Genomic DNA, 26,270 nt, shown 5'->3' on the forward strand with positions numbered 1-26,270 from the left:
GTTCTAACAAGTTTTGTTTCCAGACCTTTAGGGGATTAAAAACTAAAAATTAGAAGATGTACAGGTGGCAGATAAAAGTGGTGGCTGACTTGTTGGTAGCAATAGAGAGGAAGAAAATAACCAAAAAGCCAATCTGGCTCAAAAGCCCTACATGGCTGCCTGAGGCCAGGGATAGGGTTATTCCCCGTGTATTCCCAGTTTCTGGTATAGCAATTGATATATGTTTGTTGAATGAATGAATATTTTATTTGGTACCAGGGACATCACAGTACAGTATCTGATATTCATAATGTTGATCTTTAGTGATTAAAAAAATTAAATTATATATGTGTATTTTGTTTAAAAAGAAAGAAATGTGTCCAAATTTTTAAATATTGCCATCCAAAAAATATTATTTAGTTTTTTTATAGTTCAGATCTCTAATGTTAGATCCAAAGGTACACACACAAAAAAGCCCTCAGTTATCCTGAAATACCTCATTCCTGAAATACTCAGGTTTTATTCTCATTTGTTTCTGAAAAGAATGGGATGACTTAGGTAACTGTCCAACTGGGGAATCAAAGGTCAGGCAAGCCACCTATCTGCACAGAGTGGAGAAGATTTGGTTATATTCAGAAAAGCATACTTTTGAAAGACGTGTACAGAGATGGTGGTGTTTTTCTCTTCATATATATTCCTGTCAACGTTGCTGTTGTTTTCTGAAGGAACAGAGACCCAGTCAAACTGGCTGAACCATGAAGGGAGGATGTAGTAATCACTGGGGCTATTTATAGAATATTCTAAAGTGGCCGGGCGCGGTGGCTCACGCCTGTAATCCTAGCACTCTGGGAGGCCCAGGCGGGTGGATAGCTCGAGGTCAGGAGTTCGAGACCAGCCTGAGCAAGAGCGAGACCCTGTCTCTACTAAAAATACAAAGAAATTATCTGGCCAACTAAAATATATAGAAAAAATTAGCCGGGCATGGTCGTGCATGCCTGTAGTCCCAGCTACCGGGAGGCTGAGGCAGTAGGATCTCTTAAGCCCAGGAGTTTGAGGTTGCTGTGAGCTAGGCTGATGCCACGGCACTCACTCTAGCCTGGGCAACAGAGCGAGACTCTGTCTCAAACAAACAAACAAAAAAAGAATATTCTAAAGTAACTCTCCTTAGCATGTGCTATGTGCCAAGCACTGTTTTACGTGCTTATATGTGTGAACTCATCTACTTCTACAACCACCATATGACATAAGTATTATTATTATTATTATTATCCCCATTTTATAGATGTGTAAATTGAGACACAAAGAAGCTAAGTAAATTGCTCAGAGCACACTGCCAGAAGTGGTAGAAGTAGGATTTCAATGCCAGAGCCCACACTTTTCACTACTATTAATATATATAGAATTAAAATGTTTTAAGTGTATTTGACCTATACATCCAGAAATGTATTACATATGAACTTCTAAAATATATCCAGGTTATTTTTAGTTTTGTTTTATGACAGCAACCTTACAAGCATCTTTCTTGAAGAAGCAAAGTGGGAGCTGTGGATTGCAGTTGTAGTATCTGAACTGCTGTCCTCAGATAACTCCTGAACATCTTTCTCCAGACTCTGAGTACTGCCAATACGTAACGTGCTGGGTAATCTAGGACTAGCTGGATGACTTCCACCAGAGGTTGCTTTAGTTGACTATCAGATCTTAACTAAATGAATCTGTGGTCTGTTTTCAGAAATGAAATTCCGTAGTAATCCCAAAGTAGAAAATTGATTCCGGGACCCCTCTTTCCCTTTGAAAGTTATTGTACTTACCCATCGCTTAATTCATCAGCGCTTCGCAGGCCAGGGATCCAACTTGAAATCAGTCCAGTCTTGAGAGGAGTCAGCCTGGGACCAAATAAGAATTACAGCAGTTAGACTCGGGGCCACATTTCTTCAGATGGCTGAGACAGTCTCTCCGTGACATTATTTATTACCAAAGAGGAATTTTGAACATTTTGCTGGCTGCTAAAAATTTCAAATGGCTCAGAATTTTTAGGGCCTTGCCATTTGTATGTTATGTGATAGCACATATCTCTGTCTTACTTCTTCTTCATCTTTAACATAGAGAACTAGCAAAGAAAAAGAAAGAAAGAAACCCAGTAGAAGTGGACATTAAGTGTGTTGTAAGAAAGGGCAACAGAAGGTACTTCTGGAAATGTTCTATATCCGTTACTACTATGTATTGTTCTATATCCGTTACTGCATGTGTATACTGCACAGGGCCTAAAGTTTATAAGGGCCTGGAGCTTGGTTTAATGTTCTGCTGTTGCTATGTTGAATTATTAATAATATTTAAAATTGTAGTAACATACACATAACATATAATTTACCATCTCAACCATTTTTAAGTGTACAGTTCAGTAGTGTTAAATATATTCACATTCTTGTGCAACCAACGTCCAGAACTTTTTTCATCTTGGAAAACAGAAACTCTATACCCATGAAACAACTCCCCGTTCTTCATTCTCCAGCTTCTGACAACCACCCTTCTACTTTCTGTGTCTATGAGTTTCACTTCGCTGGGTATCTCCTATAAATGGAATCATACAATATTTGTGTTTTTGCATCTGGCGTATTTCACTTAGCATAAAATCCTCAAGGTTCATCCATGTTGTCGCATGTGTCAGAACTTCCTTGCTTTGTGAAGCTGAGTAATATTCCATTGCAAGTGTATACTACCTTTTGTTTATCCATTCATCTGTTGATAGACATTAGATTACTTCTACTTTTTGGTTATTGTGAATAATGCTGCCATGAATGTGGATGCACAAATATCTGTTTAAGATAAAATTTATTAATATTTTTGAGCAAGTGGCCTGTGTTTTCATTTTGCACTGGGATCCACAAGTTATGCAGCCTGTTTGGGGGCAGGAGGAGTGGGATGAGAGTGAGCTGGAGCTCCAAAGAGGAGTTGAATTGGCCAAACAGAGGAACAGGAGGAGGGGTCCACTCAGAGGACCAGCATGAACCCAACTCAGAGAGAGAGAGAGAGAGAGAGAGACATAAAAGAAAAATTGATAAGTTTTTACCCTATTTCTAATTAGTTGCAAAAAGTAATGATGATATCATTCAGCCTTAAAAAGGAAGGAAATTCTGACACATGCTACAGCATGCATGAACCTTGAGGACATTACACAAGGTGAAATAAGCCAGTTACAAACAGACAAACCATGTGTGATTCCACTTACATGAGGTACCTGGAGAAGTCAAACTCATAGACACAGAAAGTAGAATGGTGGGTGCCAGGGGCTGGGAAGAGAAATGGGGAGTTGTGGTTTAATGGGCATAGAGTTTCTGTTTTGCAAGATGAAAAAAGTTCTGGATAGTGGTTGCACAAGAATGTGAATATATTATACTTAACACTACTGAACTGTACTCTTAAAAATGGTTGAGATAGTAAATTTCATGTTATGTGTCTTTACTACAATTTTTTTAAAAGTTGATGATGAGTGTTTTTATTTCAGTAGTTCATATGCTATTGAATGCTCCTCCAAGGCTTATCCAAAGGGATGGTAGGGGTTAGGGGTAGCAGTGGGGGGAAGGCAACTGTTGTAATGAATGTGAAGACGACTGTGAACCCATCTAACTGCTCCACTGTTGTGCGTGTAAATCTTTCATCTGTTCTTGCAATTTTCTATAACCTTTTGTTTCTTCATTCACTATAAAGACAGCAAACATTTTCTGTTAATATAGAAATGCTATTCTTTTATTACCTGTGTTAATTATAGGAATCATTAATGACATGGTATAATCTATTAGAATCAGAATATGTTGACTTTCAGTTGCCTGTTTTCTAAAGATAGCAGATATTAAATGCATTCATTTTTATAAGCAATCATCTCCACCCTCATGGGGAATACTCATGGTCTACAACCAGCTAATACTCATTCTCTAGAACCTAAAATAATAATTAATTACAGTCTATTTCCTCTGAATTTCAGATGAATGTATTTCATGACCCTGAGGAAACTCATTCACTTACTATTTTTAAAAGTTTGCTAGCCATTAAGTTTGCTGGGTGCTTTTCAATTAGTTTTCATGTGCGTTCTTCCATCATGTGGTTCACCTGGTGTACATTTGAATGCCTGTTATGTGCCCAGCATTGCTCTCGCCACTGAAGATATATCAGTGTTCAAAATAGAAAACATCTCTGCCTCATGAAGTTTTTATTATGGACAGAGATGGGCATTAAGGCAAAAAAGTGAGCAAGCAGTGTGAAAGTGAAATGTACTATGGAAGAAAAAAAATTAAAGCAGGAAAGAGGGTGTGATTATAATTTGTTGATAAGGTGCGATGGGAATATGATGTAAAAGTGGTCCTTCTGCCCATCAGCTTCGCCTCTGGAACCCGCACCTGTCTGTTTTCATTCTTGACTCTTCCACTTCCTGAACTGCAGTCACCCTTGAACCATGATGTACCACGTGGCGATTGTTTCCCTCACTCCACCGAAAGCTATTTTGAGATTTTTAAAAATTATTCTCATAACCACCCCCTAGCATCTTACATAGTACTCTGTGTACAATAGGTATAGTAAACATATTTGTTGTATTTTTTAAATTAGGGAGGGAAGAGGCTCTGTAAATTTCCAATGTCTTTATTTTTAGTCATCCAGGTTCCAGGTTTACCTGTAGCTTCTCTTTTTAAAGAAAAAAAATCTTACAGTTATTCTCAGTTTTTTTCAGTGCTGTCTTGTTCAGTATAACCAAACACAGAATGATGTGACCTAATATGTAGTTATCACAAAGTGTCCTTCTCTGTCTTTTTAATATCAAAATCTCAAAGCTGAGCTTCAAGAATATATAAACGGCTCTTCACAGACAACTAAATGAAAGATAAGTAGATGTGCTATGATAGTGCCATCTTGAATTTATATAGTACCCCTGCTGTGTTAAGGTATTGGCAGAATTTCTTATACTGTTTTATTTAACAGAGAGTTTATTTAACAGAGAGGTTGCTGTAAGTCAGACAAGTGAAGTGAAACAGGCATCATAGTGTAAGGATAGTGTGGGCTTTGTAATTACATGCTTTAGAGTGACAACCAGATTTGAATACAGAGTTAAGTACTTCTGTGTAGCCTTTAATACCAAGTAAATCTCTGAGCTTTAGTTTCCTCCTCTGTAAAATAGGGGTAAAATGAGGTGTGTGTGTGTGAGGGGGGTGTATGTGTGTGTATAACATAGCCTGGTCCAAGCTTTGCCATTAAGTAGACACTCAGTAAATGTTAATATTTGCTTCTTGCTCAGAAAACAAATGCTCTCCCCATTGCTCAGCCTCTTTAGAAATAAATCATCATTCCCTGATTTACCTGTCCTGCTGGACTGAGAGCTTCCTGTTGGAAAGAACCATGCTTTTTTTTTTTTTTTTATCTCTGGCCCCAGCACAGTTTCTGGGCTTGTAATTTTTGTAAAGTGGCATCTAAAAAAGTTTAATATTAAGTGTAATTTTAAAAATACTTTTAATGAAGATATTTCCTATTTCTGGCTCAGTTCATTCTTCCCTAAAGGGGCAACACTTTCCTCCCTCGCTCTCTTGGCGCATTCACCCTGAGTCCTCCTGCTTTGGAAGAGCCATCTGATGAGGCCTAGTGGCCCTGCACAGCACGGAGCTCAGAAGCCCCAGTGGCTCACTCCTCCTTTACCCTTGAAGCTCTAGGACCTGCTGCCCCGGTGAGTGTCACTGTGCTTGTACCATGAGTGCAGTCAGACATCACAGCAGCCACTCTGGCTTCTTGCCCAGAAAACAAATGCTCTCCCCATCGCTCAGCCTGACAAGGGGCACATTTGGCAGGAGCAGACTGGATAGAGGGGGCTTTGAAGAGGCCAAGCAATGGAGGTAGAGGCAGAAGGCAGGAGGCTCTCCCACCCTGAAGCCACCAGGGCTGGCAGGTCTCTGGTCTGCCCACCCCCCAAGTGGCATGTCAGTACTCAATTTGCACATCATCAAAAACAAGGAGCTGGGGAGAGGGGGTGTCTTTTCAGATCTCATGTCCTTTGGGCTATGATGGGTGACATATGGTCAAATATTACGAACCATGTTCTTGATCCTAAAAAACTGTCTGGTCTATCTCTGGTTTTTGAATGGCCTGCACTCAACTGCTTTAGGGAAATGATACTCTCTCTTCTTTTTCCAGCAAGGAAAGTGGGGTTTCTCTACTTCCTCTAGTCTTCCATTCCACTAGCTCTTAAATCACGTGTAAGCCATGAAGCAGCCACGTGTCCGGGTAATGAAAGTGTCTTTAGATATGATAAGCATTATTATGTCCAAGCATCATGGATTGAAACTCTGACTGTGTCATGATCAGACAATAGAGTGTCATCAGGTTTGGTGTAAAAAAAAATAAGTCATGCTATATCACAAAGTGAAAGAATGCTTATAGTTTACCAGAGGACACTGGAAAGTTGGCTGGCAGTTGAAATAGCAGATTGATCTTCACTGTTTTTGTTTTGTTTTGTAGAAGTAAAGCAAATGTTAGTCTTGTGGGGTTAAGATGGGCTGGGGATGAGAGGACATGCTTCCAGCTTGGGGACTTTAGCATGACTCCAACAAAGCAGAAACATGTCTGCTGATGAAATAGGATCTTTTTAAGAAAGAATCCTTAAGTGTGAAAGCAAGATCCCAGCAATCACGGACTAGCGGGCTAAGATCTAGGTGCTCATATTTTTCCCCAGAAAACTCTTTCTACTTCTGAATCCTGTGACAGACTCACTTCTTAGCTGGTTGAAACATTTTCTTGTTCTCTAAATATATTCTTTTGCAAGGAGAAACGGTTTGTGTGTCTTAGGGGAAAACTACAGTAGAACCTAATGCTTCCGAAGCATTTAAACAAGATTCCGTTTCCCTGGAAACCGGGCCCTTTCCTGCTGGTTGTACACATTTTTCAGAGGAGCACCTGCAAAAGGAGATCAGTAGCCCCTGAATCTCTTGACAGTGAAGGCCCCCTTGAAACTCAAAATGACTGTGGTGTTTTGAAGCACACCTTAGTTGTTTAAAAGACTCATACACTGCACAGCACTGGAAATGTTTGGTCTTAGCTACTATTACAAAAGAAGGGAGTGGTGTGTGTGTGTGTGTGTGTGTGTGTGTGTGTAAGGTGATGGAAAAGAAAATCTGGGATTTATTAAAAACTAGGGTTTTTAATGAGTTCTGAAATCACTGAAGGGATGTTGGAGCTAGCAGATGCAGTTATCACTCAGTGCTGATGTTCCTGCACTCGGCTGACTGGGAGCATTAGAGTAGAATAGCTAATCTTTTGTGGCCAGCGCTGCTTGCCTGTGTTGATAAGTGTGATTAACAACTTTAAAAGTCAAATATGTTAGCAAATGCCTTATAGCTGCCAGGAATGCTTATGGCCACCCACGCTTCACAGCAAAATGAGAAACACGTTTCAGGAGGCTAGGATTCCTAGACCTTTCAGATAAGTAAGTGTGCCTCCAAGTTTGGTCGTTAAGTTGGTTTCAATCAAATCATGTAGAGCTATTGTTAGAAAGCAGTCAGATACAAACCCAAAAATGAGAAATGTGCTTTTTGTTCACAAGGTTGTAAAAAGATAATGTTCATTATAGTTTCAGAATCTTCTTTAAGTCTGCTTTCGCCTCACATTTCAAAGTGAACTTTAAAGGAGATACTAGAATTTTTTAGCAATTTCATTGCACAATCCAGTTTTTGATGCTAACCCTGAATAAAAGTCAAAACTCTAGGGTATATGAGAATTGGGTGAGGCAGTGGTCGGTGAAGTAATCCTCAGAGCAGTGGAAGAAATCCAGCCGAGGAAGTGATCAGCCTGGTGGCTTCCACATGACCAGGGGCTTTGTTCTTCCCAAATTGCAGCTTCACTATTGATGCTCATTAGCATCTTAATTAAAACAGGCCCTGTGCTAAGTGTTATACCAAGGAAGTCCGAATTTCGGTGCCCAGGATTAAAGAAACAAGCACTGAAAATTGAAAGCAGTGTAAGATGTGACATTTACAGGTCAAGGGGTTAGTCCACAGTGGGGGTGAAAGGACAAGATAAGCCTAGAATTAGGGTAATCAATCCTGAAGCGCAGTGGTGCCAGTTCCAAGAGACAAATCCGTCTTTGTAGTATTGCCATGAGCACAGTGCATGAAATTGGCTCACCCCAGCAGGTAGTTTATGGTCTCTGCCTCGCTCTGGACTTGCGCTGGTCTGCGGCTGTTGAATGCCAGAACTGCACACACACGCTTTCCCTAGCGCGAGAGAGCCAGAGTAGCTTCCGTTCCTCCGCAGCAGAAACAAGGAGCAGGTTCTCTGGAGCATCAGAGTTGTAGGAAAGATGCTGATATGACAGAAATTCTTTTTTTTTTTTTTTTTTATCCCATCCTTCTGAGCCTCTATTTTGAGCAGTTATTCTTATACCACATAATGGTGTTTTTCTATTTTCAATACTACTTCCCAATGCATGATTGTCTTTTTGCTGACAAGATCTTTCCCCTCACCCCCATTTCTCTTTTTAGGTAATACAAGCCATAGTGTGTAACTTTTGGAATTTTACAAATATTGAAATAGAAATCATATATGTACAGTGGAATGTCCACAGAGATAAGGTGGCCCCGACATTTTCAAATCGCACCTGATGTGGAATTAAGTTCTACTTGGATTCCGTGTACAGCTGGCACTACTCCTGCAGTTCATTTTCAGAGCCCTGGTGTTGCAGATGTGCTATCTGACTTTTCTTACGGAATATTTTTAGATGAAGGGAGTGGGAAAAGTCAGGACTAATAACCTAAGTAGCCAAGTACATTACCTTGATTTGCTTCAAAATAAGAACATGTAAGAGACCGGGAGTAGGCTGCCTAGATCTAGAAACATAATGGTTTCACCAAACTTTCCAATTTAAACAACTGACTAACAAAAAAGTGAACATTTATAATTTTATAAGGAAAGGTAACATTTTTCCCAGAAAAATAAAGGCAATTTAATAACAGTAGAAACTATATGATAGATTGTTATGCCTGCGTAAGAATGTAAAATGCTAGAAGACGAGTTTGTGGAGTGCTTTGTTTTCAGAGCACACTATAAACATAGGTTTGTTTGGTTCTCAACATTACCTGGAATGCCTGCTACTGAAATTGTGTTGGAAGCATACGTAGTATTCTGAGAACCTGAGAAATACAAGTTGCAACTTGAAAATGGGCTCCATGACCCCACAGACTGTGGAAAGTCCCAAAGGCCTCCTTATACACATCTGCACCTGCCTGTACCTGCCTGCAGGGCCCCTGAGGATCAATACATGTCACCACTTGCTCCTGTTCTGGGTGCATGTGTGCCCAAGCAGCTCAGTGGCCAAATCTGAAAGTTCCACATTTCCGGTGCTATAAATAAGAACATATCAACAGTAGAAGGTGGCATTTATTTTCTGCCTAAAATGGGGTAGAAAATAAGACAGGCATACTCTGAATAGCTGTGTGCATGCTAGAGGAACAGTCTGTCACCTTCAGGAAGTGAAGTACTTGCATTCTACTCAATGAATTTTTTCATCTATGAGTTTGTGTATTCACTCACCCACTCATCTATTCTACCACACTGCCCAGGATGTAAAACTGTTGGAGAGGAAGGGGCAGATCTGTCACCTTTAGGTGGACAAGTGATCCACCCAGGAAGGCACATTCTTCTGAGGACAGTTTGGAGCAATGCGCCTCCCCCACCCTTGGACCACACTTTTGACTACAATAGTCACTTGAGTGACTAAGCTAAGCTAGTAGCTTCCTTATTTGTTCATTTGAAGATCTCTGAGGCATATTTTAAATGAACAAAATAAATCTGAGAATAATACAAATGATATGATTCCGTTTCAGTGAATAAGAATTATCTTATGGGTGTGTAACATGGGTATATATGTGCATGTATATATAGACATATGTGTACATTTTACATGCATAAAATATGTACACATATATGTGCACACACACACACAGACACACACAGTTGCCCCTCTGTTTTCATGGGTTCTGAATCTGTGTATTCAACCAGCCAAGGATTGAAAATATTTTTTAATTGAGTCTGTATTGAACATATACAGACTTTTCTTATCAAAGAATACAGTATAACTATTTACATAGCATTTACACTGTGTTAGGTATTATAAGTAATCTAGAGATGATTTAAAGTACGTGGGAGGATGTGTGTAGATTCAATGCAAATACTACAGCATTTTATAACAAGGACTTGAGCATTTGTGGATTTTGGTATCTCGGGGTTCCTGAAACCAATCCCCCATGGATACCAAGAGACCGTGTGTATATATTCAGAAGGATATACATACCAAACTATGAATAGTTACTACCTCCAGGGAGGCAAGTGAAATTAGGAGTTGGGAATAAAAATGGGCTTTTACTGTTTTAGTCTATACTTCTTTATTGTTTGAATATTTTACAATGAGCATTATTTGGTGTCATTAAAATATTTTTAAGAAAACATTTTAAAGAACATTTGTATTTTAATATATGTAATGTTTTATGTAATATTTTTATTTTAAAATATTTTTAAACAATATTTTAAAGGCTATTTTATTAGTTATTAAAATGTGTTAGATATTCTTTTATTTCACTCTGTGAAAATAAAATAATTTATTAAAAATGAGTGAACCCATCCTATACTATAACTATACTTTCATATTTATAATTATATTCATAGCATAACGCAGATAATTAAATAACAATAGTGGATTTCTGGTATACTTTTTCTAACTCTTTTTTGCCAAGAAATTGGTGAATTTCTCAGTATCCAAGATCTAAACCAGATATGACCAAAAAGAAGTTATCTTTGTTCTGCGTTCTTTGGTCAAGCAAACTTTGGAACTTTTACTGATTTTCTTAAATGTCCTTTGGGTTTCATGTTGTCTTTATTGGTGACTTCATGTAATCAAATTGGCCATGCACAACTCTTAGGGTTTTTTGGCAGATAATGCTAGCTAAAGAAGTTTTAAGGCAAAAGAGAATCAACTACTCTCCCCCAAACCTCACAACCATGTCATATTGATAACCAAATGTAGGATTAAATTCTGTCAGATATACAAACATTTATGAACAAGCACCACACACACATAAGTTCATATAAACTGGGTGCAGGCTTGAAGAAGTCCCAGCTCTTCACTTTCCTTTTAGATGCTTCAACCACAGCCTTATGTAAAAGGTTCACCCAAGGCTTAAGGTAAACACTGAGATTCCAAGGGGAGATTCTGTCATTCTTATGACCAGGATCAGGCAAGGAGAGCCCTCCAGAACTCATGGATCATTTAGGGATTTAGACTAGGGCATTGTCACCAGAGATATGCAGGTAAAGGTTTTACTGGATTTTTACACTGAATACGTTTAGCCAGTCCAACAGTAACGGTTTCCACCAATCAAAACCCATTCTGACATTCAGAATGCCAACTGGAGGTTATTGATGAAGAAATGGTAACCTCGGGGCTTGTAACAGCCAATTCTGAAGTAGAGGTTCCCTCTTTAGAATGCAAGCTAAACTGTTTATCTCCCAGACTTTGAATGCTTGATTAGATGCTAGTGGCGCCTGCGTTATAGCTTAACCTAAGTAACACACACATAATATCGCACCATATATGCTCAAGTATTTTAAATTACAGACAAGTACTACAATTAGCTATTCTTGAAGAGAATTCTCAGTTCCTTGATTTGTGGTTAATCAAAGTCAACCCTTTGAGTGTAGCCATAATCACCTAAATTTTTAAAATTCTAACTATGGAATGATAGATGGCATATGTTGAATGTTTATGGCAAGCTCTGTTGCAAGCATTTTACATATATTAACCTACTTAATCTGTACAACAACCCTAAGATGGGTACCATTATCATCCATGTAACAATGCTGGATTGTAAGCAACTTGTTCAAGTTCACCCAGCTTGTACCAGCAGAGCTGAGATTAGAATCCAGGCATTTGGGACATTAAGTGCAGTTTTCTTACTGCATTATAGAGGGAACACACTCTTATCCATGAAGCCATACTGCCATCACCAGCTGGGAAATACTGCTGTTAATTTGCTCTTGCACAGATTTTGCGCACAAGGCAAATCGTCTACATCCTGTTACTTTGGAACAGCCCCTCCCTTGAAGTTCAGTGCTCCTCTGTGGAGTCCTGCTTCCTCAGTATGCTGTGCTCTTTGCAGAGCTGATGAAAGTGTTTCACAGTCAGGCCTAGCTCTTTGCAAAAAAGAAAGCAAAGTCCCCAAGGAGCCATAGCTGCTGTCTCTAGGGTCCTTCCTACCTTGTCCCTTCAAACAACACTTAACTGCTGTTGCCCCCATTTGCTGCTGAACTTGCACACCCCCTCTTGTGCAACTGGACTCTACTTCTTGTGTGTGGTCATTAGAGATGTCCTGTCACTGAGAAGAAAGGGAATGATGATTGAGATATCAGTCCTTAGCTTAAGGAACACAAGACTGAGGACCAGCATATCCGTCCTCATTATTACTGCTGTGCTTGGTTTATGGACTTGCAGTGCACTTACACCTGGGTATGGATGTTCCTTGGAATAGTTAACTGACTTTTTTAGGCCTAGAGTTTGAACAAAAATGGGACGCTTCAAATGTCATGCTATTTGCTTTGCTTCAGATGTCATGCTGTTTGCTTTGCCATCTGGTATCATCCTTAAAGGCACTTTTAGGTCCAAAACATGGGTGGTGGTGTTGTTCGTTGCCTTTGCAATGCTGATTTGCTCAGGCACACAGGTTCTTGGGTTTTGACCATGAGAGTGGTCAGGGCTGGGTTAGTCAGGTTTCTTGTACCTTCGTGTTGGCGGTTGTGAGCAAAGCTGCCACATACATTTGGGTAGGTTGTACACTGCACAACTCTAGGTTGTCCTGGTTCTGGGGAACACAGGTGCCAATACAGGAGCATAATGCAAATCCTGAGGTCCCTGTCCGTGCTCATTCTGTTCCCCACTATTTTCTTTCCTTTGCCATGAATTTACTCCCTGCCCACAACTTCTCTCTATACATACTCCGTAACCACTAGCAATCTGGTGCCTCTCCCCACACACTACAACAGCTCTCTTCTAGCTGCATAACTATTTTAAATGGCTGCAAAATACTTCACTATATGGCTGTACCATAATCTATTTGTACTAAATACCTATTGGTGGGCATTTAAGTGATTTTCAATCTTTTGCAATTACAAATAATGCCAAAATAAAAACTTGCGTATATTTGTACACCTATGTGCAAATATCTCCAGGAAAAATTCCGTGGATTTCCTTTGACTCATCTCCCCCAACTCTCAGTGCCTTCCTAGTAGCCTCTCGCACCCTTCCTGTTGTCACCAGCCTCCTCCTAGTTCAGACTTCCTGACTTCTTGCTTAAATCATTGCAGTGACCTCCTAAGTGGGTCATTCTACCTGCTCCTCCCCTTGTAATCCATCCTAAGCACAGTTTCTAGATCTCACAGCTCGGATTAAGTTCCACTTGTGCTCAAAGGTTCACAGTTGCTGCTTGAGCTTGGTAGTAACTCCCCACACGCCCTCCCAGCATTCAAGGCCATCCCATATATGGTTCCATCTCATCTTTGGAGACTTGATTCCCCCTGTGTCCCCCTCTGCCTCGGCAGTGCCAGATGGTGCATGAGTTCCGGGCTCACCTTGCCTCCTGTCTCTTCGGTGCCTTGGAGGTCACTGCCTGCCCTGGGAGTGTCCCTCTCTTTGGAGTATCCTCCCTCGTCTCTGCCTGGGCAGCTTTGTGCTACCACCCTTGTCATGTTTCTGGATTCCCCGACTCCTGCTCCCCAGTCTTGGCTCCTTCTACCTCCTGCTATCCTCATATCCTGTTTTAGGTTATGATTGCACATGCTCTTGCAGACCAGCTGCTCCGGAGGGAGCTGGCAGCATGCATCCTCTGGGGTGGCTGGCATAGCATGCCTTGCACATTATAGGAGTAAAAAAAAAAAAAAAGAGTATTTATTAGATTAGATCTTCACAGTTGGCAAATTCCCTTACCCAAAATTGGCATAATCCTTCAGCTTGGAGACAAGAGATCACACCTGAAGCTATTATGAAAGTAGATTAATTTCCAGTGTATTTAGTCAAGAACACAGAAACTCATTGGCAGTGAGGTGCCGGGCAGAGTAAGAGCAGGCACAGCCCCTCTTGTCCACCTTTCCTAGGGGGCAGGGGGTCGCAGTTGCCTATCACATAGCCCTCATGGAGCACGGTCCCCCTGGAGTTGGAAAACTTACTTCTTGGTAGCCACAGCAAGCAAGGACTTGCAACACCATTTAGTAAGAATTTACCCAAAAATCCATTCACTCTCATTAAAGGGATGTTTACAAACATCTTGATTCTTGACTCAAGCTCATTGTCACAGAATGACATTGTCACGGGAGGAAGTGGAGAGGGAAGGGGGTGGGTGGTGAGTGTGGAAAGTCGGATTGGATCAGGGCTTCCTGTATAAAATCTTACCTTTCAGTGACTCAGAAAACCTCTCTCCCTACCAAGCCCAAGCTCACCTTCTTCTCTAGTCCATTGTCTCATTCATTGACTTATTGGACAGACACCAATTGTGTGTGTCCCTGCCCTTACGGGCTCACTGACTAATGGCACATGACAGTTCCAGGATTCTATGGAGTGAGAACGTGGACAGAGAACTAAGGTGTCAAACTTTCACTACTCAGTCCCGCTCCGACCTCTGTTTACTGTATTTTCTCTCTCACTGTGGAGTTCAAATATTCAGAATCTGAGCTGCTGTTGTCCTCAGCATGCACTTTATACGCTGCACCCTATTCCCAGGATCCTTTTATCTTTAGCTCTCCTTATCACGGGCTGTGGTATTTTGCTTGGTATCATCCTTTGCCAGATTAAATATTTATATGTATTTAATATTCTCTCTGTTGTTGAAAAGAACAATACGAGCATTGCACAATAACGACAAAGTACTTTATCATCTTCATTTAATCTTGCAGTCATCTGTGAGGTCTCCAGGGCGTACTCTGTTCCTTTCATGTTCAAGGACACTGCCAAGAAATAAAACTGAGCCTTGAATCCATATCTTCTGACTCTGAATCCTAGGACAGTATTCAAATCTTTAATCTTAGTTTAGAAACAGTCACATGTGCTATTTGCACTCAAAGTGTGGTCTCTACTAGCTGATAAAGTTTGATTACTGGTCACTGTGCCGAATGTGTAAGTCTATAATGCACTGTTTGTCCTGCTAATTTATAGAACAGAGATTGTTCCAAGGTGGCCTGTTCAACCCCAGTTGGTAGGAGTTAACCCAGCAATGCAGTCCTCTCATCTAGAACCTGAAATGCATCCTGTGCATACCCCTGATTCACCAATTTCACTGCTAGTATAAATACCAGCAAATCCTGTTGCTTAGGGTGTAATGTCATTGGAATGTGAATAAGGACCTGAGTGTTAGGAGAGAAAATTACACAGGCACCAATTTTGTAATGTCCTATTTTGGTGATTTCTCCTTTTCCGTTTTTTTTTTTTTTTTCCCCTTACAAGTGGTTTTCACAATTTTAACATGTTAAAAATTATTTAGTTTTTATGTGTGTATATGTTTTAGTGCTAGGCATCTTCTTTTGGTCTTATCGGGCATGGAAAAACCTAAGCCAGGTTTAAAATGCTTCCTCCTCTCCTGTGAAGTTTTAGACTCACTTAAAACTGGATTTGTTACATAACCAAGGCACCTGACACTGGTGGCGGGGGGACCTAGGAGAAGGAGCGCCCCTCTTGGTTTGCGATCGACTGGCAGCGTTTTCCTCTGAGACGTGCCAGAGCAGCAGAGCCAGTTTTTAAAGAGAGGATTTATAGGAAATCCAGCTGTGAGTTTTCATTTTTTCTCTTAGAGCGGGAGGCGGGGCCAAAACCAGGCACACCATTGATCAGGCTAGAATGATGTGGACAAGTCTCACAGACAACAGCCAAGCACAGAGGAAATATTAGCTGGCAGAGATAATGAAGAGAAAACACTCGGTGACAGATGCACCGTCTGTCAGTTTCTGAGGAGCAGTTTTCAAGAAAGCAGAAAATGAAATGAAGAAGAGAGGGGTTTTGTTTCAAAGGTACAGCACAGCCTAAGGACATTTTTAAACAAAGTAAGTTTGTGTGTCATGGAAAAAGAGGTCGTGGTGGTGGGAAAGACAACAGTTACTTCCTATTTGGATCGTGAGTTTTGTTATTGATATATAAAGTTTTCTTTGTAGTGGATTTGATATTTAGAAGAACATTCTTTTCACAAGAACTTGATTTGAAATTAAAAAGCAGTGCCTGTCACTTTGGTTATTCACTTCAAAAACCTTTGAAAGTTACTAAGATTTATTTTACTTTTATTTAATCTCAGAGAGAATTGTTTTATTTCAGACTACAAATATGGATAAGGACTTCTCTCCCTTCTTCCTTCCTTCCATCCTTCCTTCTTTTCTTTCTTTTTTTTTAAACTAGGGACAAAATTATCTGTATTTTTCCTCACAGTCATTTTAGTGAGAAAGTGACCCACCTTTCATATTTAAGAGGCAGGCAATAAATTCTGTCTGTTAGTGTGTTTAATTCCACGGGAGAGGTTAATTACATAGCCCTGAATGTGACCTAGACTTCCCATGTACCTTCCAAATAATGTTATCGATGCTGACATCGTTTTAAAGGAAGCCGCCTCTGAGTCTTTAGTTTATCTTTCTCTAAAAGTCCGTTACCCTCTTCCAGAACATAAACTACCATATGAAACAATCCTGCTGTTTATGTCTCATATGTTTTCCGATGTCTTCGTTTTCAAAGCTGGACTCATGCTGTCTGTAATCGTATGTCCCATCTAAGTGGTTTGCATTCTGTGGCTGGGACTTGTCTAATTCTGAAGGGATCTAAGGCAGCGGATTTGGGATGGTGAGATTCTATGAGCAATGGCAAAAAGTTTTCAAGGGGATCACAGGAGCCCCTTGATTGGGAAAAGGCAATTCTCTTACAATCTAGACAGGCAGAAAGGGACTTATTTAGCATCTGCGTTAGCAGGCTGTCTCATCCAAGCCAGAAGTGGAAGCACTGGCTGTAAACTCGCACAAGCAGAAACCACTCAGTGTTATGGCCCAATATGGATGTCGGAGCTCTGTAGCATGTGTGGGAAAATGGCCACAGGCCAACGTCTGGAATCATTTATCTTCTGGTAGAGCCTAGAAGACAACTGTTTTATGCATTTTGCAGAAATCCTCACTGATTGATTTCATTTACATAGAGTGGGCACAGAGACCGATGGTGGGGACACCTACACGTGGGGGAGGAGTATTGATCTATTTCTGCTTTTCCTGACATCCTGGTCTCCTTAGTGTTCTTAGCACCTTTGAATAAGACTGTGCTGTTACTGACAACCATATGGTTTCTGCAGGGCCCTTTCCACACGTTTCATAAGAAATACCACATTTCTGTCTTTTCTTCTTGGGGAAATCAGAAACTGAAGGTTTTTGCCTTACTTTCTTTTCGGTAGCTTAACCTGTTTCCTACAGTCTGGATTTGAAAAACTGAGGGGAAGGAAATATCAGTAGACAGAGTTCTCCATAGACTCAGAGCAACCTATGTGGTCACTGAGCGATGTTTGCCTGACTCTCTGTGCAAGGCTGGCACACGCTGTTGTTGATGTGTAGATCGCTATCTGCATGCGCGGGACTCATCCGAGCCAGCCAGCCGGTTCTGTGTGAGCCAGACTCACATGTGCCGACACATGCTGACTTGTGACAGGGTAGCATCCAGACCTGTTTTTCTAATGTGTAAAAGAATTTTCGCCAACTTCTGACAGTACCCACGTCAGACGTTGTGGAGACATTTTAAATTGATTGCAAGGACCAAAGTAACAGTCAGAAACCTTGGATTTCAGCCACTGCCTTATGCTGCCTAACTTTGTGACCTTGAGGGAGATAATTAACCTCTTAATAAATCTGCTTCACTGCTTACAAGTATAATAAGTAATTCTAGCCATCTCTGTCTCTCAGAGACATTTCAAACATTAGTAAGATTATTTATAAGGCATCTTGTGCCATTAGCTTTTAGTACATATGCCATTTATGAAATTGCCTTTATTTTTTAGACAGAACTTCTGTGCAACACTGTAAAAGCAAAGCACTCTGAATCATTAAAAACAAAATTCCATAATCTTACGTAGAAGTAGTGTTGTTTATAGGAGTCTACTCTTGAAGTTACTCGCACTCATCTTTTTTCTCTACGTGGAATTATTCTTTGGTTTTCTCATCACAGTTCCTAGCACTGTATAAACTACTCATTTCCTCCAATAGGTTGAAGTTTTAGAAATTGGGTTAACATTGGTGCAAGACTGCTTTGATCTAGAATGGTTGAATATTTCTAATTCTTAAACTTCTTAATGTAATGAAAATGGATGGTAGTGCAAATTAAGGTACCTAATATTTTCTTACATTTTAATGATACTACCTAATGGTATATACCACCTAAAAATAAATATGTTTATCTTCATATATATATATACATTATCTTTCAAAATAATCCAATAAAAGTGAAAGCACAATAGCATATAAAATATTGAGTGAAAGGTAGGAGTCATTAGTGCGTTTTCATTTTAAATCATGTTCATTTTAAAAGATGAACATGATAGCAGCTTAGTGTAGAGCAAAGGACGTCAGCAGTCAGGCCTATGATCTCGGCCGCCAACACCACTGTGCTGCACAGAGACCCAGGGTGCTGTTCAGCGAACACAGGGCTGGTGACGCCTGGAATCCTGAAGCGTGGCAGCCTTACTCAACCATGGGACCTTGGGCAAGTCACTTAGCCCCACTGCGCCCAGCTCTGCTGCTGCAGTGTGGGAATAAGAATGCGTGTCTTACCACAAATGCGGTTGGGAGGCTCAAATGACATAATGTGTATGAAAATGCTTTGAAGCCATTTAAAGTCACTAAACATTGGCATTCTTCCTTTCTTCCCTTTCGTAATAAATCCTGATCATCATTCAAGGGCTTCTCTTAGCCCCCACCCTTTTGTGATCCTCTCAAAGGTGTTTTCCTGTGGAGCCCCCAGATTACTTCTCAGAAAGAACCAGTTTTGCCACCCACCAGGTGACCTGACTATTATACCCCATGTTTTCACACCTCCATGCTCTTCTAACTTCAGTCTCCGACTCTACCAAATACTTTCTCGACTAATTTCCAACATTTTCCTCATCCTCCAAAGCTACCTTAAACATCACTAGTCTTCAAAACCTCCTCCAACACCATTCCTCTACAGAATTAGAGCCCTCTTCTTTCGTGGTTTAATATAAACTTCTTGTTCTATTTCATTCTTTGTTTACACACCTTCCTCCCTTCCTAGGCTCCTCAAAGGCAGGGGAGGTGCCATGCTGCTTTGATTTCCTGCTGCTAACTGGAGTTTTTCACATATGATTGGTGTTCAAGTAATGTTTGTTGAATGAATGAAAGAGTCAATCTTTCTACATCTTTTCTTTGTGGTGACTGTCATTAGACACCTGTTGGGACAGAATCCAGGAACCCATTTGTGTGTCTGAAATAATTTGACCTTTATAGTGTAATAACCTATAGACTGTTTTAGGCTGGGAACCTAAGATTCCAACAACACAAAGCCCAATATGTAATCACCCGTACATAAATTGTTAACCTTCTAGTTCTGTCTGAATCCTACTAATCACACTTAGATAACTAAAAATTAAAACTATCATCCAACTGTTTCTCTTCCCAGAGAGGCTTGATATATCTGTGGCTGGATATGTTTTAAAAAGAAAATCTGACCATCTTTTTGAAAGGCAGTGTGGCAATATTTATCAAGACCCTCTGATACAGTAATTCTCCTTCTAGGAAATTATCCTGAAGAAATGGTAAAAAAAAAAAAAAAATAGACAAAACTTTCTGAACAAAGATGTTTAGCATATTACGTGTAAATAAAATGAAAAATGGCCAATAAGTGACCAGCATTATTTTTATAATCAGAAAACAATTCTTAAGAATCCAAAGGTTGCCTGATCAATTATGTACTAATTATATTGGTCCAAGGGCCTTTTTTTTAAGGTACTTTACTCAGAATCAAGGATGTACTTGGAGCAATCAAGTTTAGCAACTTCTTATCAGTCTTCTAATTTTACTACTCTCCTTTTTTAAAATATTTTGAAAATGTTGAAAATAAGGTAAACTTTGAGGCCAAGGTTTGAAAATTCTTTGACAGAACAATAATCTTAGCATGAGGAAGGGCCTAGAAGGCTTGTCTCATTCCTTTCCATTCAAAACTAGACTGTCATGGAGAAACAGAAACTCTGGTTTAACTTTTCTCTTGAGCTAAGGTTTAAAACAGTTAAGAAGAAAACTTGAGTCTACTTGTTAAATGACGATGAAGGAAACTATGTAAATTGTAGAAGGTTTTTGTAATCTCTCATTTAATCCCTTTTTACATGGAATAACTGGCAGAGTTAAAGCCATGTTATCATAATAGTTTCTGCGTGTTATTTCAGGATAAACCGCAGGAATACTGGGAATAGCCTCCAACCAAATCAGGGTTGTGTAGTCTGTTGAGTGTGGGACTGAAGGAGCAGCCCCAGCTTGGATGGGGCCGTGCCGCTGAGATGCACAACCCCCCACCGCCGTCACCCGCCTCTGTCTTCAGCGGGGGAGGGTTTCTGTTTTCTTGGAATAATACTTAAAATGCGTCCCCACTAATAGCGCCACAGGAACATTTTTCCATCCATCTTGTCCTAAAAGTGCAGGGAAGCTCGAGTCTTCTTTAAGCACATTTCTAAGTGGTCCTGTTTGGACGTATGTTCCATCTGCTGCAGAAGAAGTGATACAAGTCCTCTGCTTCAAAAAGTTCATTATTTAAATGGTGAAAGAATGCCAACTTCAAAACTGACTACGAACACAGTAGTAAATACACAAGTAAGTCCCCGAATGGGCTATGAGTAAGCAAACATGCACTGGCAGTGCCCCAGGTTGAGGGTGGAAGGAACAAGGGAAAGTGGAGTCCTGAGAGGTTTATCCTACAGGAAACCTAAATCTGAATGATTAGGAGAGCTTGAAGCAGCCTCATTCTCAGTGAAGCTTTGGAAGACTGAGGAGAAGCCTTCATGGGGCAGCACGGTGGCTCGTGCCTTGCCAGTGGCTTCCACGTTCAATGGTGGGCAGCACAGGGTGGGCTGGTCGTTTATCCACACTGGAGCTGAGCTGAGCTAGTTACGGGAGCTAGAAGGGAACGAGAGAGTGAGCAACTAGAAAGACTCAAATCCTCCAGCCCCACGAGGCGAGGCCATATAGGATGCCAAGGAAGGGCATGAGCAGTGTCAGCATGCCAAGGAGGAAGAGCGAGAGAGGACAAGCAGTTACCTTCAGCCCCCACCCCCGAGACCTGTTTATTCTGCACTCAGCAAGGGGCCAGAGGACCCTGTTAGTTGCTCACAGGCCCTAGAATTCAAACTCACCCTCTACTGTCTCAGCAAAATTGTGCTATAAAAAATTCTTGGAATTATTGGTTCTCTACTCCCCACAAGAAAACAATGATTTAGAACAATTTCCCGAGCACTGCTGTTCTTTCCACATGTGCTTATTATCCTGCATCCTGGTCCGTTTGCACTGGGCCTGGCCAGTGACTGGCTGTATACATTACAGGACGTGCCCGGGGAGGAGAAACCCAGCATGCAGATGAGATACAATTTCTTGAATTAACCATAAATTACTCCATGAAAAGAACCCTTACATAACACTGAGACATCCTGACTGATGTTCTTTGGGTCTTGCAAGTACTTGAATAAAACCACAAAAGATTTAAACAACAATAGTGGGAGCTCAGTTTAAATAAAAGCAGTTTATTTTTAGCTGAGGATCAAACTCCAGATTAAGTGACCCCTCTGTGCCAGGCATTACAACAGAGAGAAAGAAGATATGGTATCTCTTGCTTCATGTTAGTTTAAGCTATAGTGTTACTTTTCTTTCCAGTCTCACTGCCATTCACTTATTTGGTGTTGGTGTATTACGTCTACAAAGGACCTAAATGTTTACCTTACTATAATTCTCTGGTCTCAAAATCCACAGCTTAGTGGCATTGTATATTCATTGAAACAAACATTTGATGAGCATCTACTATGTGCAAGGAACTACAAAAAGGAAACAGGCCTATAATGTCTTCTCAAGGATGTTATAGTCCCATCTTGGGTACAATTTAAGAAAGAATGATTTTTATGCTAATTATTAGAGGCTTAAGCAGTGTACTATGGTACACACGTTTGAATCTAATTGGAAGGATGGAAAAGCTTCATGAGCAATGTGAAACACAGCCTGGAAACATTGATAGATTTCAGCAGGCAAAGGAGAGAACAGATACTCAAGATCAAAGGATCTTTGTCTGAAAACACAAAGACTTTAAAGTATTGAATGTGTTCAAAATAAATGAGTAGGCCCAGTTTGGCTACACCTTAGGATGTATGGAGAGAGAGCTGTGCTGGGAAATGAGGTTGGAAAGGGACATTGGGGCTAGATTTTTAAAAGGGTTTTAAATTTTATTTAATAAATCATGTGTAGTTACTGACAATTTATGATGAGGGTAGTAATTTTTAACTTGTAATTTGGGGTGAATATTCTGGTAGAAGAGTGTGTTAGAGACACCATTTATAGGTCCATTGCAGAAATCCCTTATCCAGCCATCCATTCATTCAACTATTGGGTGCCTACCATGCGCTAGGCCCAATTTTAGGCTATGGAGATACAGGGATAAGCAAAACAAAAAAACAGAGTTTCCTGCCTCATGGAGCTTATATAAGTAGCATGTATTAATATAAAGGAACTATGTTTATTTTAGTGATAACTGATAAAGAGAAGAAATAAAACAGGGAAAGGTGGTATGCATGTGAGGCAGAGAGGCTAACTTTTTGTGTACAGTGTGCAGAACAAACACGAGGTAACTAAGGAAGGTGTCCTGGAGAGGGGACTTGAGTGAAGACCCGAAGGAAGGGGAGTTTAGGCAGGGTCTGTAAATGTCTGGGCTAAGAGTGCATCAAGCAGAGGAAACAAACAAGGCTGAGGCTCTGATGCCGGGTGAGCCTGGGTTCCTCGAGAGCTGACTGGCTAGTTGGGGCAGAGAGGGCAGAAAATGGTAAAGGACTGAGAAGAGCTATTTCAACAAATCATCCCTTGGTGACTGGTGGGTTTGATTAATAAAGAATAAGTCAAAGACCACTTGGGTTTTTTCTGAATGACTTAGGTTGATATATTTTTCATCAAGACCGTTCTACAAAAGCTGTAGGACGGTCTTGATGAACTCCTCAAGGAAGAGAGGCAGTCAGCTAAGAGTGAGTTAGTACCATGGGATCAGGGCTGGCACAGGGAATCTGTGCCAAGGTTTTGGACTGGCTTCTGGGAGGAATAGCAACAGGACCTTCCTAGGTAGGAATATAAGGATTGATGAACAGTGTTTTTGCTTAACTGTGGCTTGTTTACCCATTTGGCAAACAGACATTAGCACTCACTGCGCTGAATGCTGAACGTGCAGAGCTGGAGTATGCTTGCTGACAGAGAGGAAAGGGAATACTTGTAAATATATGAAGTTTGCTCCTTTATCAGATTTGAGATAATGAGGTAGCATAAATATTTAACTCTGACAACAAGCCCGTGAGTTTTATTGGGCCGATTCTCAAGAGGTTCATTTGTTTTAAAAACTTTCTCTTCCCTTGTCTATTGAGCTAACTCAACTAGAACCAAATAGCTGTATTCTTCAGTAATTGACCCTCCCTAAATTTGTCTGGAGAACTGAGTCTCCAACCAATGTGCTTTGAGGATGCCTTACATGGGGTATGAGTGTGCTTTGAATGGGTGACACATGTGCTGAAGATGCCAACCCCCTCTGCCGTGGGCTGGCTGAGTAGGACCGGGGGTGGCCAAAGGCTTTGTCTGGTAACCTTGGGCTTCCCGTAGCCTAGTATCTATCCAGCATGCCGTGCAGACACACTGTGTGTGCCGCGTGTGGAACAGGTCAGAAGGCATGCAATATGCCCACGCCGTACTCACGGTCCCTAGCACTGTGGCCCCACCCTTTATGAATATGCACGCCTGTCAGTAACAAAATTTTGAGCAGTACTCCCAATACTTCTATCTTTATGTATAATTTATAATTTATAAGCTATATACATGTTCCGCTATCATTGACTAATATCTGAAGTCGTAAAGGCCAATGTTCATTAACAATTATATAAATCCCTATTTCAAATAGTCTTCCAGACAATTTTAAATTCATTCAGCTGGCTTCTTGTCTGGTCTAAATCTATTTTTATCATTCTTGCCTTGTAGATGTGACTGTTCACAGGGCCAGTACTAGGACTAGGGAAATTTCAGCTTTGGCTCTTACTTGCTGACTACTCATTGCTGGTAATTAATATTTTCTCTTTGTGGTTTCCCTGCAAGAATCCTTTGAAGTCACCACTCCATTTTGTGAGGGTTAGTTTGGTTAAGAGTAAGCAGTGTGACCCATGTAGCCTCTCAGTGGGGTCCGTGCAGACTGCAGTACATCATGATACCGGGCAGCACTGAAAGCAGGCATGTAGGTGACATTGCTGGTGCCAGTCCTCCGTACTGGAAAATTTCCTCCCTCTCTCCCTCCCAGAAACCACCAGCAGGCTTGCAGCTCATGTGAGGGCACCTCCTATCACGCCCTCAAATACTGACATAACAACTTATTTCTTTAAAAAATATTTAAAATATTTCTATAAAATATTCAACATAAACACACAAAATGTCTAATATACTCATCTGCACCCTGTTTTAGGGACTACTCTTCACTTGTCCCATGGCTGCTGCCTCCTTCCCTAACCTAATGATTAAAAACTATCAGCTGTCACGTGCTTCTATCTGCCAGCACAGAACAGACCACCTCCTTTCCCCCTCACAGCCACCCTTTGAAGCAGGATTATTACCTCCATTTTACAGAAGAGAAAACTGAGGTTTAGAGAGGTTTATTAACTTGTCCAAGGTGGTATTGCTTGTAAGAAACAGGGACAGATTTGAAACAGAAGATCTTTCCAATCTTAACTACCACCTTCCTTCTCTTGGAGTCTGGGGTAATTTCCATTCTGGTGTCTAAAAAACTGAGCCCTGAAAAGTGATGAATTTTGAGTTCTTAAGACACTCTTTATAATAATACTGTTGTGGGTGCTATGTGTTGGCTTCCTGACTAAAATTGCAGCATCATTATGGCTGGTTTCTGCCCAGGCCACAAATCTGGTTGCTATGGCATCCTTCACACGGGAAAATATGTGTCAGCTCCAGGTGGCTGGAACACCAGACAGGCTTACTGGTAGATAAATGCAAGCAATGATTTAGCGTGCTATAGGGTAGTCTCCTGAGAGAAAAACATAGTCTCTGGGGACTTTGATGAAGTAGTCCAGAGATGTTCACACTGTATTTCTACTGCTACAGAACTTCAACTTTAGCCAGCTAAGTTACAGAGAGAGTGGCCAAGTCTGCAAAGATGAACCAGAAGGTTACTGAGATAGCATTCCTTCCTGTGGGGGGAACATATATTGCATTAGAATAAATTAATGTGTTGACCTCGTAAAATTCAATTGCCATATCCAAAGTGGTGGTAGGATTAGGCATTTTAATTGTTGGTCATTGATTTAAATCATCTCCTTAGTCAGAATTTATTCTCAGTGAACATGATTGCATCCAGATAATGTTCTCTTCCAGTAAAAAGGGAAGAACAAAGGAAAATAAATAAAGAATCTCATAAAAGTTCTTGCACAAGAAGTGAAGAAGCATGGGAAAATATGAGTTCCTTTATAAAAACAAGTTTTTCCTTGAAGTCCCTGCAAGATTGCAGTTCACATAACATATTGGTATGTGTATATTTGGTATGTGTTTATACAAGAGGGGGTTGTATCACCAGAAAAATGTGAATCAAAGTCTCTATGGTAGCTATGGTCATTTTTTAAAATGACTAACAGCATATAAATCTCTTTTTTAAAAAGCAGTGTGTTGTTCATTTATGATTTTTTAAAAATTCATTTTCACTTTCTCCATAAAAGCCTATATCTAAGAGTTGAGAACCAGTTTTTTTATCTGGGTGTTAAGAACCATTCTAAAGAATTTTCTTTAATTCTTTGCTATTTTGAATTTGTTTTATATTCCGCCCAAAACAAAGAAAGCATTATGGCATTGAAAAGTTTGCTATTTACAAACATGACAAATTATATCTAGTTCATATTAAAGCAGTTTCATTCTGTACTAAATACCTTAGAATATGTTTAGGTATAAACATATTTCCAAACCTAAAACAAATGCTAGTTAACCTTTTT

The 26,270-nt window shown here is 40.4% G+C and overlaps 1 protein-coding gene across 4 annotated transcripts in view; it reads left to right on the forward strand.

The window, feature by feature from the left end:
* The window catches only part of STARD13 (StAR related lipid transfer domain containing 13), a 218,140-nt gene that overhangs the window by 108,211 nt on the left and 83,659 nt on the right, over positions 1–26,270 (forward strand). For 2 of the 4 annotated variants that reach the window (XM_069467358.1, XM_069467359.1), the window contains exon 1: positions 15,875–16,080. The exons of the other annotated variants lie outside the window; for them this stretch is intronic. The gene's annotated coding sequence lies outside the window, so the exon portion shown is untranslated. Of the gene's footprint in view, positions 1–15,874; positions 16,081–26,270 lie in introns of those variants that run through there. 4 annotated transcript variants of the gene reach the window in all.

The sequence above is a fragment of the Eulemur rufifrons genome, chromosome 4, assembly GCF_041146395.1.
Source record: "Eulemur rufifrons isolate Redbay chromosome 4, OSU_ERuf_1, whole genome shotgun sequence".
In the NCBI taxonomy this organism is placed as follows: Eukaryota; Metazoa; Chordata; class Mammalia; order Primates; family Lemuridae; genus Eulemur; species Eulemur rufifrons.